Raw genomic sequence first — 14,532 nt, 5'->3', positions numbered from 1 at the left:
ATACAGGTAAGATTATGACTGAATTGACCTTACTCTGAAAAGATATGGTGGCTATGGGACTTTGAATTTCTTTGACATCAGGAATGCATTTTTTGAAGTCAATCAAAAAACAAAAATAGAAGCTGACTTGTAAAGAGAGTAGCTTCTGAAGAGCATTCTCCCCAGTCCAGTTGCTCTCTTTCTCTCCCCTATTATATTCTGAGAAAATAATCTCTGTGGACAATAATATGCAGGCTCCCCCCCCCCCCCTCTAGATTCTACCCGGGAAGTAAAAGCAGGATAGCTGAGAGCAAATGTTAGGGGTAGGTCATTTATTTCTTGGTACCTCCTGCCTCACTGTAGTCTTGCCAATGGCTACTTTTCTCATCAAATGCAGCTTCTCTCGGACAGCTTCTCTCCCAGGGTTTTAGCTCGTCCTGGGTTATGGTAACATCATTTGATTCTCTGGCCCCATCAACTCTGGGTAAAATGGCATTCCGCTGTTGCTACTCTCTGGGCTTTACCTTTGCTTTTTTATTTCCTTCACTCCCGTACCTACTTTGGTATGCAGGTCTTTTATGGAGTCTTTTCAGTTAAGCTTTTTGAAATACAAAAATATTCAATTTTTATAAAGTCTAACTTATCTTTTTATTTCTCTTTTAGAGTACACTTTTTGTATCACATCCAATAACTCTTTGCCTAGCAGAAGGAAAAAAATGATTTTTCCTATGGTTTCTTATGGAAAGTTTATAGTTTTACATTATATACATAGGAATATGATCCATTTTGAGTTCATTTTAATTAAGGTGTGAGGTATATATCAAGGTTAATTTAACTGCTTACGGACATCTAATTGTCCCAGCATCATTTGTTGAAAACTATCCTTTATACTATTCTTTATGTTGTTGAATAGGAGATTTACAACAATCCCCAGTTATTCCTTACCACTCTTTGAGCTATTTTCTCATGTATTTTACCTTTACAATGCCATAAAAGCACAATATGTTGTCACTTTTTTTCTCTTTAGCTAAATCCTGTTGACTGTACAAGGTGTTTCCTGCCAGGAAACTGATATTGTATCCAAGTTCTCCTTTTCTCTAAGACTGCATTGTCCAAACATTAGCCACTAGCCACTTGAGGTTACATAAACGTAATTAAAATTCACTTGTTCAGTTACACTAGCCACCTGTCAAATGCTTAACAGCTGCATCTGGCTGGTGACCGCCTCATCATACACTGAAGACCAGAACATTCCCATGGTGGCAGGAAGCACTGTCAGCAGCCCTGCTATCTAAAAATATCTGTGGTCATATATTGCTGGACATATTAAACCTTATTAAATTTCATCTTCTTCATATTGATTTATAGCAACATTATTGATTATTAAGTGATAAATGTAGGTTTGCTTGAATAGGATGCTTGGGGTAATTTTTTATTTACTCTAGTATTTTTTTAAACATTTTTTTTTCAACGTTTATTTATTTTTGGGACAGAGAGAGATAGAGCATGAACGGGGGAGGGGCAGAGAGAGAGGGAGACACAGAATCGGAAACAGGCTCCAGGCTCTGAGCCATCAGCCCAGAGCCCGACGCGGGGCTCGAACTCACGGACCGCGAGATCGTGACCTGGCTGAAGTCGGACGCTTAACCGACTGCGCCACCCAGGCGCCCCTATTTACTCTAGTATTTGTAGGTACCAGCCATTAAAGTTCTATGAAATCCTAGGGATTTCATTGTTCCAAATGATGTTTTTATTTTCTATTTATTTTTTTCTAAATATAATTGTCAAGTTAGCTAACACACAGTGTATACAGTGTGCTCTTGGTTTTGTGGGTAGATTCCCACGATTCATTACTTACATACAACACCCAGTGCTCATCCCAACAAGTGCCCCCCTCAGTGCCCATCACCCATCTTCCCTTTCCCTCCACCTCCATCAACCTCTCTGTTTGAAACTGTTTTTTCCCCTTCCCTCCCCCATGGTCTGCTGTTAAGTTTCTCAAATTCCACATATGAGAGAAAACATACTGGTTTTTCTCTGACTTATTTCACTTAGCATAATTCCAGTTCCATCCACATTGTTGCAAATGGCAAGATTTCATTCTTTCTCACTGCCAAGTAGTATCCCATTATAGATAAACCACTGGTTTTAAATCCATACATATTTCCTTAAATGCTTTATTTCTCATGGATGTGAGATTTTTTTTAATGGCATTTCTTTTAACATTGTATTTTTTGAGAAAACAAATTTTGAAAAAGTGTCTTGGGGCTTCTGGGTGGCTCAGTCGGTTGAGCATCCGACTTCGGCTCAGGTCATGATCTCGCGGTCTGTGGGTTTCAGCCCCGCGTAGGCTCTGTGCTGACAGCGCAGAGCCTGGAGCCTGCTTCCGATTCTGTGTCTCCCTCTCTCTCTCTGCCCCTCCCCCGCTCATGCTTGCTCGCTCACTCTCTCTCTCTCTCTCTCTCTGTCAAAAATAAACATTAAAAAGATTTTTTTTAATTAAAAAGGAAAAGTGTCTTCTTTTCCTTTCTGATTTCTTTTTTTAAATTTTTTTTCAACGTTTATTTATTTTGGGGACAGAGAGAGACAGAGCATGAACGGGGGAGGGGCAGAGAGAGAGGGAGACACAGAATCGGAAACAGGCTCCAGGCTCTGAGCCATCAGCCCAGAGCCTGACGCAGGGCTCGAACTCACGGACCGCGAGATCGTGACCTGGTTGAAGTCGGACGCTTAACCGACTGCGCCACCCAGGCGCCCCTCCTTTCTGATTTCTAAATTTCATAGGGATTTTATAAGTGACAAACTGAAAATAGTCAGTAGCAGAAACCCCTGGAAAGGCAAAAACCAACTAGAGGACAATAGACAATATACAAATCAGCGTATGATAAGAAATATTTTACTGTTTTCTCTATGTATAAATAATAGTATTTCTGAATACTTTTAGTATATGTGCTGCCGAAGCGAGCACGATTTCTGAATACTTTTAATAATATTTTATAAAATATATCCATTTTAAATTTAGAATTTGATTTTCTTTAACTGAAGTAGAGTTGACAATGTTACATTAGTTTCTGGAGTACCACGCTGTGATTTGATAACTCTACACATTATGCTGTGCTCACCACAACTGTAGCTACCATCTGTCATCATTCAGTGCTATTACAATACTCAATATTATTTTACTATAATAAGTTATATGATAATGAGATGATGATAAGTTATAAGATATTAAGATAATAAGTTATCTCCTAGAACACAAGGAGTACTCCCCACGCCCCAACACAGATGGCTTTTTGGGAGAAAAATGAGAACGTATCTTGTTTTTCAAAAAATTTAGAGCGGAAGCTTATACATTTTTGCTATTGTTCTTTATAACCTTCAAATGCAATAAAAGCATTTTTAATATTCTTCTTAAAACTAAACTTTATTCTTATCATATACTCTCTGTCAGTGAAGATGAAAAGTTGCCCTCCAATAACCTTGTATAATAATTTGCCATCTATGTTTTCATCCTTCTTCAAGATCAAACTACCTGTTTACAGGAACATTTTCTGTGAAAGATTCACTTTAACACAAAAGATTCACCCTAATCAGAACTGACATGTGTAAGTGTAATGACTTTTAATTACATTTAAACAACTTTGTAGGATGTTTACTGAGTGTCCAGAATGGTATGCAAGAAGGCATGAGAAAAATAGCATTGTGGAGGAGTTAAGGTTTATAAAAGGCTCTTTTTAGCAATTGATATAGTATCACACATAATAAATTTGTTCAGGACTGGTAATAACTGCAGCATAACTTTCAGCATGAGTGAATCAGTGTCATCTTTGAGAGGGCATCTCCAGCTGAGAAAGTGAGATTAGAATGGTGGGTTGAAAATGATCAGATGAAGTAGGTAAATGGAAGAGAAGACGGTATGAGAACATAATTTTGAGTATGTAAAATGCTATGCTATATTTTGGTCCACAAGTAAAAAACAGGAAAGACAACGCTCTACCACAAAAATCTGTATCTTGTGGTAAAGAGTCAAAAGTTTATGTCTGCTGTTCATGGAACAAGATACAAGAGATTATTTAATCCCACTTAAAACATTAGAGTATATGGGGGAGATGGGGCGCCTGGGTGGCTCAGTTGGTTAAGCAGCAGACTTTGGCTCAGGTCATGATCTCACAGTTTTGAGTTCAAGCCCCTCATTGGGCTCTGTGCTGACAGCTGAGAGCCTGAACCTGCTTTGGATTCTGTGTCTCTCTCTCTCTGTCTGTCCCTTCCCCACTCTCCATCTCTCTCTCTGTCTCAAAAATAAATAAATATTAAGGAAAAAAAAAATTTAAAACATTAGAATATATGGAAAGAATAGCAATGATTGGAGCAGGTATACAAATAAGCTAAATTTCATCTATCTGTGAGAATCAAAGAATATTGTAAACATTAGGAGTATAAGTAATGAAGATTCATGAACGCAATCACTAAGACAAGGAAAAGCAAGAACAGTTTCCAGTAACTGCCTCTGGAGCAAGAGGCGGAAGTGAGAGACGACTGCTTTAGATTATGTGCACGTTTTACGATGATTAAAATTCCCATGCATGTTGACTCCTTGAAAATGGGTGTATTACATCTAAGAGAAAAAAAGATGTTCAAATTCAAAGATGCTTTGTTAAAAGTACCCTTCTCAAAATCTTACTTACTTTTAAAAACAACTGGAAAACATGTAGGAGGCATAGTGATTGCTCTAAGGCAAATATGCTGAGGAGTCAAAAACATGCCCTGTGTTCGCACCTTAGTTTCCCACTTCCATATGTTCCATTGTTCATTTTTGCATCCAATTTTAATACATTAAAATGTGATTTGCTATTCATCGGCTTCATTAAAAAATGACTTCAGAATATATTCAAAACACTAAGCACAACGGAAAATCTTTCTGAAGGTAAAATACCCAAAATGATTGTACGATAATGAAATAAATCTGCATTGCCCAAATTATTTTTTGGTTTGCAACATGCTGTGATAAAAATGGTGGCCAATACCAATAAAGAAGAATAGTAAACTTATACTGAGCTCTTAGTATATACCAAACACCATACTAAGATCCTGATTTTGCAATATTTAACTTTCACAAAGATTTCTATGAAATAGGCAATAATGTCACCTCTACTTTCCACAGGAGTAAACACAGTTTCAGAGCAATTACATAATTCGTCTATGATTTTATAGCTAGTATGCCTGAAAACTGAGATTCAAAGTCTAGCTAACACCTGTGTGTTTAATTACTTTACTGATCCCTCCTCTTCCAAGCTCCAAGTATCACTAGTGGAAAAGCTGCCTTCTTATCTGTTCCAAGGCTTCAACTTTCTTGCCACATTTGTGGTGACTAGACCCTAGTTGTCATAGATGCTTTTGCTACTGTATAAATCATAGGCAGTTTAGCTTAATTTTTTAAGTCCATTAGTAATCATGAAATTACAATAAATTTAGTTTATTAGGTTTCACATTCAAAATCTGCAAATACTTTTATTTAAGTAGTAATATCTAGGAGGGACAAGGATTCAGGGAAGTGGGGCCTAGAATACCAACTCCTGTTAATAATTAACCGATGAATGGATAAAGAAATTGTGGTTTATATACACAATGGAGTACTACGTGGCAATGAGAAAGAATGAAATATGGCCTTTTGTAGCAATGTGGATGGAACTGGAGAGTGTATGCTAAGTGAAATAAGTCATACAGAGAAAGACAGATACCATATGTTTTCACTCTTATGTGGATCCTGAGAAACTTAACAGAAGACCATGGGGGAGGGGAAGGAAAAAAAAAAAGTTAGAGAGGGAAAGAGCCAAACCATAAGAGACTCTTAAAAACTGAGAATAAACTGAGGGTTGATGGGGCATGGGAGGGAGGGGAAAGTGGGTGATGGGCATTGGGGAGGGCACCTGTTGGGGTGAGCACTGGGTGTTGTATGGAAACCAATTTGACAATAAATTTCGTATTAAAAAAATAAAGTTGGTAAAACATCTCCAGAGGGAAATTTAATCTAAAACCTTAAAAAAAATTTGTATCCTTTTATTCTACAATTCTACTTCTGGAAATTTTTTCACTAGCTAGGAGTTACGTTCACTGTAGTTGGGTTATAGTATCAAACAAATAAGCATGTAAAATGTTTAACAGCAAGAAGACTGGTTTAAAAACTATGATGTTTCAGTTCAATGATGTAATAACAGTTACAGGTGAAGCTGTGCAAGAATATTTGATGGTATGGTTAATGACAAGAGAAAAGTGAACACCTCTAGGTGGGACTATAGGAAAGTTTCTTTTTCATTTTTGTGTGTTACAAATTGTATCTAAATGTTTAAGTATTTGTTTTTTAAAATAAAAATTAACTCCTTAATAATTTTTGCTCCTGCAGTGAGAACTTTTACGATCTTTTTTTTTTTTTTTATAATTTTTTTTTAAAATTTTTTTTTCAACGTTTACTTATTTTTGGGACAGAGAGAGACAGAGCATGAACGGGGGAGGGGCAGAGAGAGAGGGAGACACAGAATCAGAAACAGGCTCCAGGCTCTGAGCCATCAGCCCAGAGCCCGACGTGGGGCTCGAACTCATGGACCGCGAGATCGTGACCTGGCTGAAGTCGGACGCTTAACCGACTGCGCCACCCAGGCGCCCCAACGATCTTATTTTTTATTTATTTTTTTTAACGTTTATTTATTTTTGAGACAGAGAGAGACAAAGCATGAACGGGGGGAGGGTCAGAGAGAGAGGGAGACTCAGAATCTGAAACAGGTTCAAGGCTCTGAGCTGTCAGCACAGAGCCCAATGCGGGGCTCGAACTCACGGACCGCGAGATCATGACCTGAGCCGAAGTCGGACGCTCAACCGACTGAGCCACCCAGGCGCCCCTTACGATCTTATTTTTAAAAACTCATTAAAAAATTGTAGCTATGTATGCTGAAGGATGTTGATGAAACCTATTGTGATGGTCATTTTGCAATATATATAAATATCAGATTGGTATGTTGTGCACCTCAAACTAATACTTCATGTTAGATTATACCTCAATTAAAAAAAAAAAAGAAAAATAATAATTACTTAAGCAAAACACCCTAATATGGGTTGCATGGATCAATGGATATCAACAGGGATCCGGGAATCTTCTGAAACCTGATGCAAAATATCCAGTGACTGAGAGTTTGCATAGTCTTCTGTAGAGAAAATATCTTACGTCAATTCACAAATGGCCAAGAACTCAACCAAGTATCAGAACTATTAATCCAGACGCTGCATACAAATAAAATTGATTTAGTTTGCAATTTCTTTGATTATATGGACAACTCTAAAATTCAAATTAAATTATTTATATATTATAAGTCATCATCAGCAAGTAAGACAAATCCTTCAGTGGCTGTAACCACAGAGAAAATGTCAAAATATTTTTTACGGTATTGGATTTCTTAAATATTTATCATAATGTATGTTTAATTCATCTATATTCATCTATTACTAAGTAAAACTTATAATAAAAGTATTCTTTAATATACAAGTAAGGCCAGATTAATAAATCTACTTAACAGAGTTAAGACTGCAACAAGCTTAAATAACCAAAGAGGTGTATACTTGGATAAAACCAAGACGCAGGTATATGGCAGTATGTTATAGAGTGAGGTCAAGAAATAGTACATTTAACAAAATCTAAAATACAACCTGCAAGATTGTTACTAGTTTTCATTCAAAAGATGAACTACATGTTACTATTATGTCATTAATAGCTTTTTATTTGATATTTTAAAAGATTCTATAGTAAATTTCACATAAAATACCAACTTTATTAAAAAAATAATAAATATGGCACTGCCCAGTACTTTACAAACAGAAATATTTCAGTTTACAAAGATTGTTTTTGTTTTTTGTTGTTTTGTTTGTAGATGTAGTACTTTCTTAGTTCTCTAAATGATTGTTTATCATCATAAGCCCAGGTTTATAAACAATATTGAAGTCAGAGAAATTAAAAAATCTTATATTAAGTCACTCAGACAAGAGATAATAGAGTTGGGTCTCTTATTTCCCAATTCCAGGGAGTTTAGCAGATATGTGTTATGAATCGACTTCCACACATCTACCTCTAAATAGATGTTATATATATATCATTATTATTATAGAGAAGTAAACCTTTATTTCCTTGTTTGACAAATACAGTTGGCTGGTTGAATTGGTTGTTTTTTTGGTGATTAATCAAGGAGACCAAATCCCATATTCTCCTCTGACTCCTTGGACTCTGCTTTGCTTCAGCCTTGGCTGGGGCTGCAGGCAGGAGGAGTAGGGGTGGTGGGAGTGGTTTTGGGGCAGCTACCACGAATGCAGATGGATCTGCCAGGAAGGCCTCTTGACATTTTCAGCAAGTGGGAAGATGTAATCAGTCTACACAGACAAATCCAGGACCTGCCTGTATACATGATGATGAAATGAGGTACTAATGCAACAGCTGGGTAACCAATCTGCAAACAGACGCTGGCAACATTATGGACACCTTCCAGGAAGCAAGAATGCAGTTTCCTCTGTGTTGCCAAGCATTTCAAGGTTGCAGATGCTGCCACCGTCAAACACCTGCTGGTGGTCAGCCCAAACGAGAAGGGGACTATGTTCAAGAGTGTGGCTTCACTGGCTCCCACTTTGTCTCTAGTCTTCATTGCTGTGTATCACTCAGAATTTCAATAGTGCCCTTGGAGATTTTAGTGGTTATACCTAAAGCCTGAAAGAAGGAGGTCTTCTTAGGCCTTGGACCAGTATTCTGGGCTGGCACAATGACTTCACATGGAGCTATGGCACTGGCAGCTTGAACCTTATTGGCCAACAGCATGTCCCTGATCTCAGTGATGTCCTTTTTGGTGAACACAAAGCCCACCTTCCTCTGGATATGAAGCAACAGTTTCTCCAGAGCTGGGTTGTCTTCCAGATGCTCTCGGATTGCCTCGTACATTATGACATGTCATATCATTAACAAGATACCAAACAGAAAATGCCACTGATACCCATTAATTTTATGCATGTGAATAAATATTTATATTTTAGTTAACATTTTTTGACCAATAGAAGAGTACTTGTATAATTTTTTAACATAAAGTATTACATAAACATATAACATTACTGTATCTGATCAGAGTTAACTATCTTAGTGAAACCAGATGTTTGAAAGCTTCACCAAGGATCTTCTAAATGCGTGCAGAAACATATACAGGTTATAAATAGAGAGTAGCAGTGGCATTTCCCTGTGCTTACAGTAAATAAATGATCCATCAACAACCTGACAACCATAACTTAAATCCACAGCTTCTCTGTAGATTTACGTCAGATATTCATTCTCTCACATGAATATGACTTGGAAGTTCTCCACAGGTTAAGAAGAATAACGATCACTATGTAAATCCTAACTATGAAATATAAAAGCAAATTTTTTGGACTATTTTAGGAAATTAACTACCTCATAATTCTCAGAAAGAAAATAACTAAAACCTATTTTTCAATGTAGAGTATATAAAATTCCCTCTTTATTTGCCTATTGATTAGAAACTTGTGCTTGAACCTCTTAAAGAAGCAAAATATCTATGTAACCCAATATTTCTATGTGAATAAGCTAGCAGAGATTAAAAAGAATATAAAAAAAAAAAAGAAACATTAACACTGGCAAAAAAATGTTAAGCATTTTTAATGAGAGTACTGAAATCAAACTCACTGGATTCTCTGGTTCTAAGGAAACTTTATGTTGATTAAAACCTTAATGAAGTTAGATCTAATTAATAGATTTATTAACAAAAATAGTTATTAAAAATGGGTCCATGAAATGTTGTATGTTTTACTTTGAATTAATGGTGATGAGGTTCTGAGAGCTTAGTTATCTACCTCACCCAGAGATATCATCCCTTAAATTATAGTTTCCAAGTAATTTGACAGTGCCACCGGCTTGTTGTCATTGTTTCTAAACCACAATTTGATGGGGGATTGACAGATGGAAGCAAGCTGCTCTGCAGATATGTTTTCTGATATAAAAAGGTAAAGAAAAGTGACTTTGTGATTGAATAGAGAAGCTATAAAATTAAAATTACTCTCTAATTTTTCAAATGCTGCCTGAAAACATATGGAGTATACATGGAATATATAAATTAATATTAACTTATATTATAAATCCAAAGTCTGCAAGAATGGAAATCTACACAGCCTGTTTTTTGTTACATTTTTAAATTTTGTGTAAACGCGCGCGCACACACACACACACACACACACACAAAATATTCATTTTTATTTCATTAGTCTCAACAAGTGACACAATTATAAGAACTTGACGAAAAGACAAAACAAATGGCAAATAAATAGAGGAAAACAATGCTCGACCTCAGTGATCACGGAATACAAATTAAAGCTACAGTGAGGGGCGCCTGGGTGGCTCAGTTGGTTAAGCATCCAACTTTGGCTCAGGTCATGATCTCACGGTTTGTGAGTTCAAGCCCCGCGCCGGGCTCTGTGCTGACAGCTCAGAGCCTCAAGCATGCTTCGGACTCTTTCGCCTTTTCTCTCTCTGCCCCTCCTCACTTGTGCTCTGTCTCTCTGTCTCTCAAAATTAAATAAATGTAAAAAAAAATTAAAATAAAATAAAACCACAGTGAGACACCATTACACACTCACCAGGCTAAAATGTAAAAGGCTGTTGGTGAAAATATGGAGCAACGGGAACATTACACATTGCTGGAGGAGGGGAGAAATGTAAAATCAAGAAACAATTTGATGTTATGTAATGGTGAATACATGCATACCTAATGACTCACTAATTTCATCTCTTGTTAAATGGTGATATATCAGAGTGGTATCAATAGAGTTAGTGATGAGTGACTAGATTATGTATATTTTTTAAAGGTAGAAGCATCAAGGTTTCATGATCAATTTGATATGGTAAAAGATAGAAGCACAAAATGCAACCCTAAGGTTTTGGCCTTGAGCAACTGGATGAATGGTGATGTATCTAGCTGAGATAGTGAAGGCTATGGGCTGAGCAGGTCTGAGAGTGGGAAAGATGTGATTAATTTCAGATGTCTGTTAGACAGTCAAGCAAACGTGTACAGTAGGCAGTTGGATACACAAGTCTGAAACTCAAGAGAGAGGACTGGACTAGAGGTAGAAATTTTGGAGTTGTTGGAATATAGATGATATTTAAAACCATGTTACTGCTAAGGTCATCAAGATAGAAAATGTAATTAGAGATGAGGAATGATGAAATGCAAAGCTTGGTTACAACTCCAGTTAATGTTAGGAGTAGGAATATACTACAGAAATGAAAATGTACACTGATAAGCAATAAATCTCAGTCACCTATCAACTACTGTGCTGGAAAGCTTTTCCAGCCCCAGTAGGTCTGTTTCTCCAGTCTTCTATTTCCTGGGTACCACCATAATGGTCTTATGCTCTCTAAGATCCTCTATCCCTTATCTTCACTCCTCACTCTTCCTTCATGCCCACCTTAACAGAAACACTCTAATTTTTCTGTAGAAATTACTCTCAAAACCTCACGAAGGCTCTAATTTGTAACATATTAGTTCAGGGCACTAAAGTTGAGCCTCATCCATGTATCTGTGAATTTCCATTAAAAACAAGTTCAACGTAACTTGTGTATTTCCATATAGAAATAAACTTCATACATAAGTCCATGATATGTATGTGTGTGTGTGTATATGTGTGTGTGTATGTATTTATATATGTGTGTATTTACACATATATGTATATATATATATGTATATATGTATTTATATACATATATATAAAAGAAGTTAGGGGCACCTGGGTGGCTCAGTCAGTTAAGCATCAGACTTCGGCTCAGGTCATGATCTCACAGTTTGTGAGTTTGAGCCCTGCGTCAGGCTCTGTGCTGACAGCTCAGAGCCTGGAGCCTGCTTCAGATTCTGTGTCTCCCTCTCTCCCTGCCCCTCCCCTGCTTGTGCTCTATCTCTGTCTCTCAAAAATAAATAAATATGTTAAAAAAAATTTTTTTAAAAGAAATTAAATGAACTAATATAAAATGCACATTGATATTTTGTTACAGAAGACCATAAACATAAGATCTATAGCTTTCATATTTTAATGCTTAAGAACCACAGTATTATGTATCTAAATGAATATAGTCACCTAAAATTATAAGTAGAGACACATTCTTAATGTATAAATATATGAGAAAAAGAAGCATATAAATGAGAAAAAATGAAATCTGGCCATTTGCAGCAACATAGATGGAACTGGAGGGTATTATGCTAAGTAAAATAAGTCAAGCAGAGAAAGACAGATATCATACGTTTTCACTCATATGTGGATCCTGAGAAACTTAACAGAAGACCAAGGGGGAGGCGAAGGAGAAAAAAAAAAAGTTATAGAGAAGGAGGGAGGCAAACCATAAAAGACTTTTAAATACTGATAACAAACTGAGGGTTGGTGGGGGGTGGGGGGGAGAGTGGAAAGTGGATGATGGGCATTGAGGAGGGCACCTGTTGGGATGAGCACTGGGTGTTGTATGGAAACCAATTTGACAATAAATTATATTTAATAAAAAAATAAGAAAAGAAAAAGAAAAAGAAGCATATATGCAAACATTTTGTGTGACAGGCAGGGACTTTTCCATTTCTCTCTCCTCTATTTGCTATTCTTCCATAGTAAGTACAGCATAGGTTTTCCATTGTCTTGTCTAGTTTGAGAAGAACAAAGCAGGAAGGTTAGTGGGAGCGAACATGTAGTCTGTCTTTATTGATAAAACCCCACAGCCAGGTGTGGGGCCAGACAAAGGAAATAGATATCCTTTTATTAGTACAAAGGGCACCTTTTTTTTACCAAGCTTGGACTGGCAGGGCCATACCTAACTAGGAAAAGTGTGGAGCAGCAGTTTAGAGTATCAGCAGGGGAAAAAATGGTATATTCATAGTTTAATTAAAGATCATTTACTGAAGGGACCATTCAAAGAAGTATGTGGAAAATCTACAAGAGATGGGGAAGCACGCAGGGGGTAGAAACAATGGTAATTCATAACCCCTACTTGTGAAGGGACAAGATGAATGTTACCAGAGATGGGGCAAAGCTGAAGCAGTGGCAGAAGTGCTGCCTAACAGAGTCTAGAATTAGAGGTAGAACAATGTGAGAAGGGGGCAAGAATAAAAAAATATCCAGACCTATACTTCCTACCCCCCCAATCGCTGGCAGGTGCTAAGCACAACTGCAAGTCCAGAAGGGAAGACAGAAGGAGTGATGCAATACATTAAGGTCGGCCTCTCAGGGCCCACAGGAAGAGCAGAGGATGGTGGAGAAGGAGTCTGGGGAGCAAACTAGAGTAACTAGCACAAGATATATATCTTTCTAATCCATCTACTAACCATATTTCTAGCTTTTGCAAACTTATACTTTAGCATCTGCTCTGCATACATCTACTACATACATCTTGCTGTGGATAGCCTAACAATATACCTCAGACACGCTGCTTTGACTTCTTGCCTTCCTCATTTGCCTCCCTCCCACTGGCCAACCTTCTTCTGATAAGGGTCCTTCCTCCGTGGAGCACACTTTTTAAAACAAAACCAACCAATTCAGAGTCCACACCTGCAACCACCTCCTTTATAAGGCTTTTGTACTCTAGGCATAATCACCCCAGGGCCAAGGGCCAGAAAACTAGGGACAGCCCCTATGCCACAGAGCCTGCCAAATCATTCAAACTAGCCAACCAGTTCCTTCCACAATAAAGACTCTGGCCCAGTCACTATGCTACCAACTATGGACCCCCCTTTTGTGTGGAATGTTGTAGTAAACTTTCTTTTTGGTGGTAACTCTCTCATGATCCACTGAGGCCTTACTGAACCTCAGGTTTTCTATTAATCTAGTATACTTTAAAAATGGAATGTGATGAACCATTTTAATGAAATTTGTATAGGTGCTATATAGGTTAGAGGTGGCCATGGATGGTCACTTTTTTCTGATTATACTGTCTTTCAGATATAATAGTTAACTGTATCTCTTCCCTAGAGAAGAAGCCAATAAAACATCACCTTCCCTTTAGAAAACTACAGGATAGCATGATTACCTTTGGCAAACTCCCATCTCCCCCTGCCTCTTTTTCTTATATCCATTGGTCTCAACTTCACCCTATGTCGAGATAACTGTTTGCTAATTTATAAATGATAAGTTTATAAATCCTGTGGTATTATTTTAACATTATTTTTATAAAGTGAGATTATTAAGCCTTACTTATATTACCAAATTTATTATCTCCAGTTGCATGGTTTCAAGCGCTACAATCAATAACTTTTATAATTCACTAAGAATAAGCTCATATAAAATAAAGTTAAAAGAAAGGGCACTAATTAATAACAAAAGCAAGTATGGGAGAATAAATCTCATTGGGAAGGTAAATATAAAATAAGGGTAGTGGGTTAATCCCTTATAAAACTAGAATGAAGATTAAAAGACAAAAAAGACAAAAGTAGTAGAAATGTTTATAATTACAAAATCGGTTAAGGGATACACAAGGTAAAAACAAGTAAAATA

At 37.0% G+C, this 14,532-nt stretch overlaps 1 protein-coding gene and 1 pseudogene across 2 annotated transcripts in view; both read right to left on the bottom strand.

The window, feature by feature from the left end:
• MARCHF1 (membrane associated ring-CH-type finger 1) overlaps positions 1-14,532 on the bottom strand; it is an 889,798-nt gene that overhangs the window by 521,134 nt on the left and 354,132 nt on the right. The gene's annotated exons all lie outside the window — the stretch shown is intronic.
• Positions 8,128-9,146, bottom strand: LOC122474876 (annotated as a pseudogene).

This window comes from Prionailurus bengalensis, chromosome B1, assembly GCF_016509475.1.
Source record: "Prionailurus bengalensis isolate Pbe53 chromosome B1, Fcat_Pben_1.1_paternal_pri, whole genome shotgun sequence".
Lineage (NCBI taxonomy): Eukaryota > Metazoa > Chordata > Mammalia > Carnivora > Felidae > Prionailurus > Prionailurus bengalensis.
This window is presented reverse-complemented; position numbering and strand designations above follow the sequence as displayed.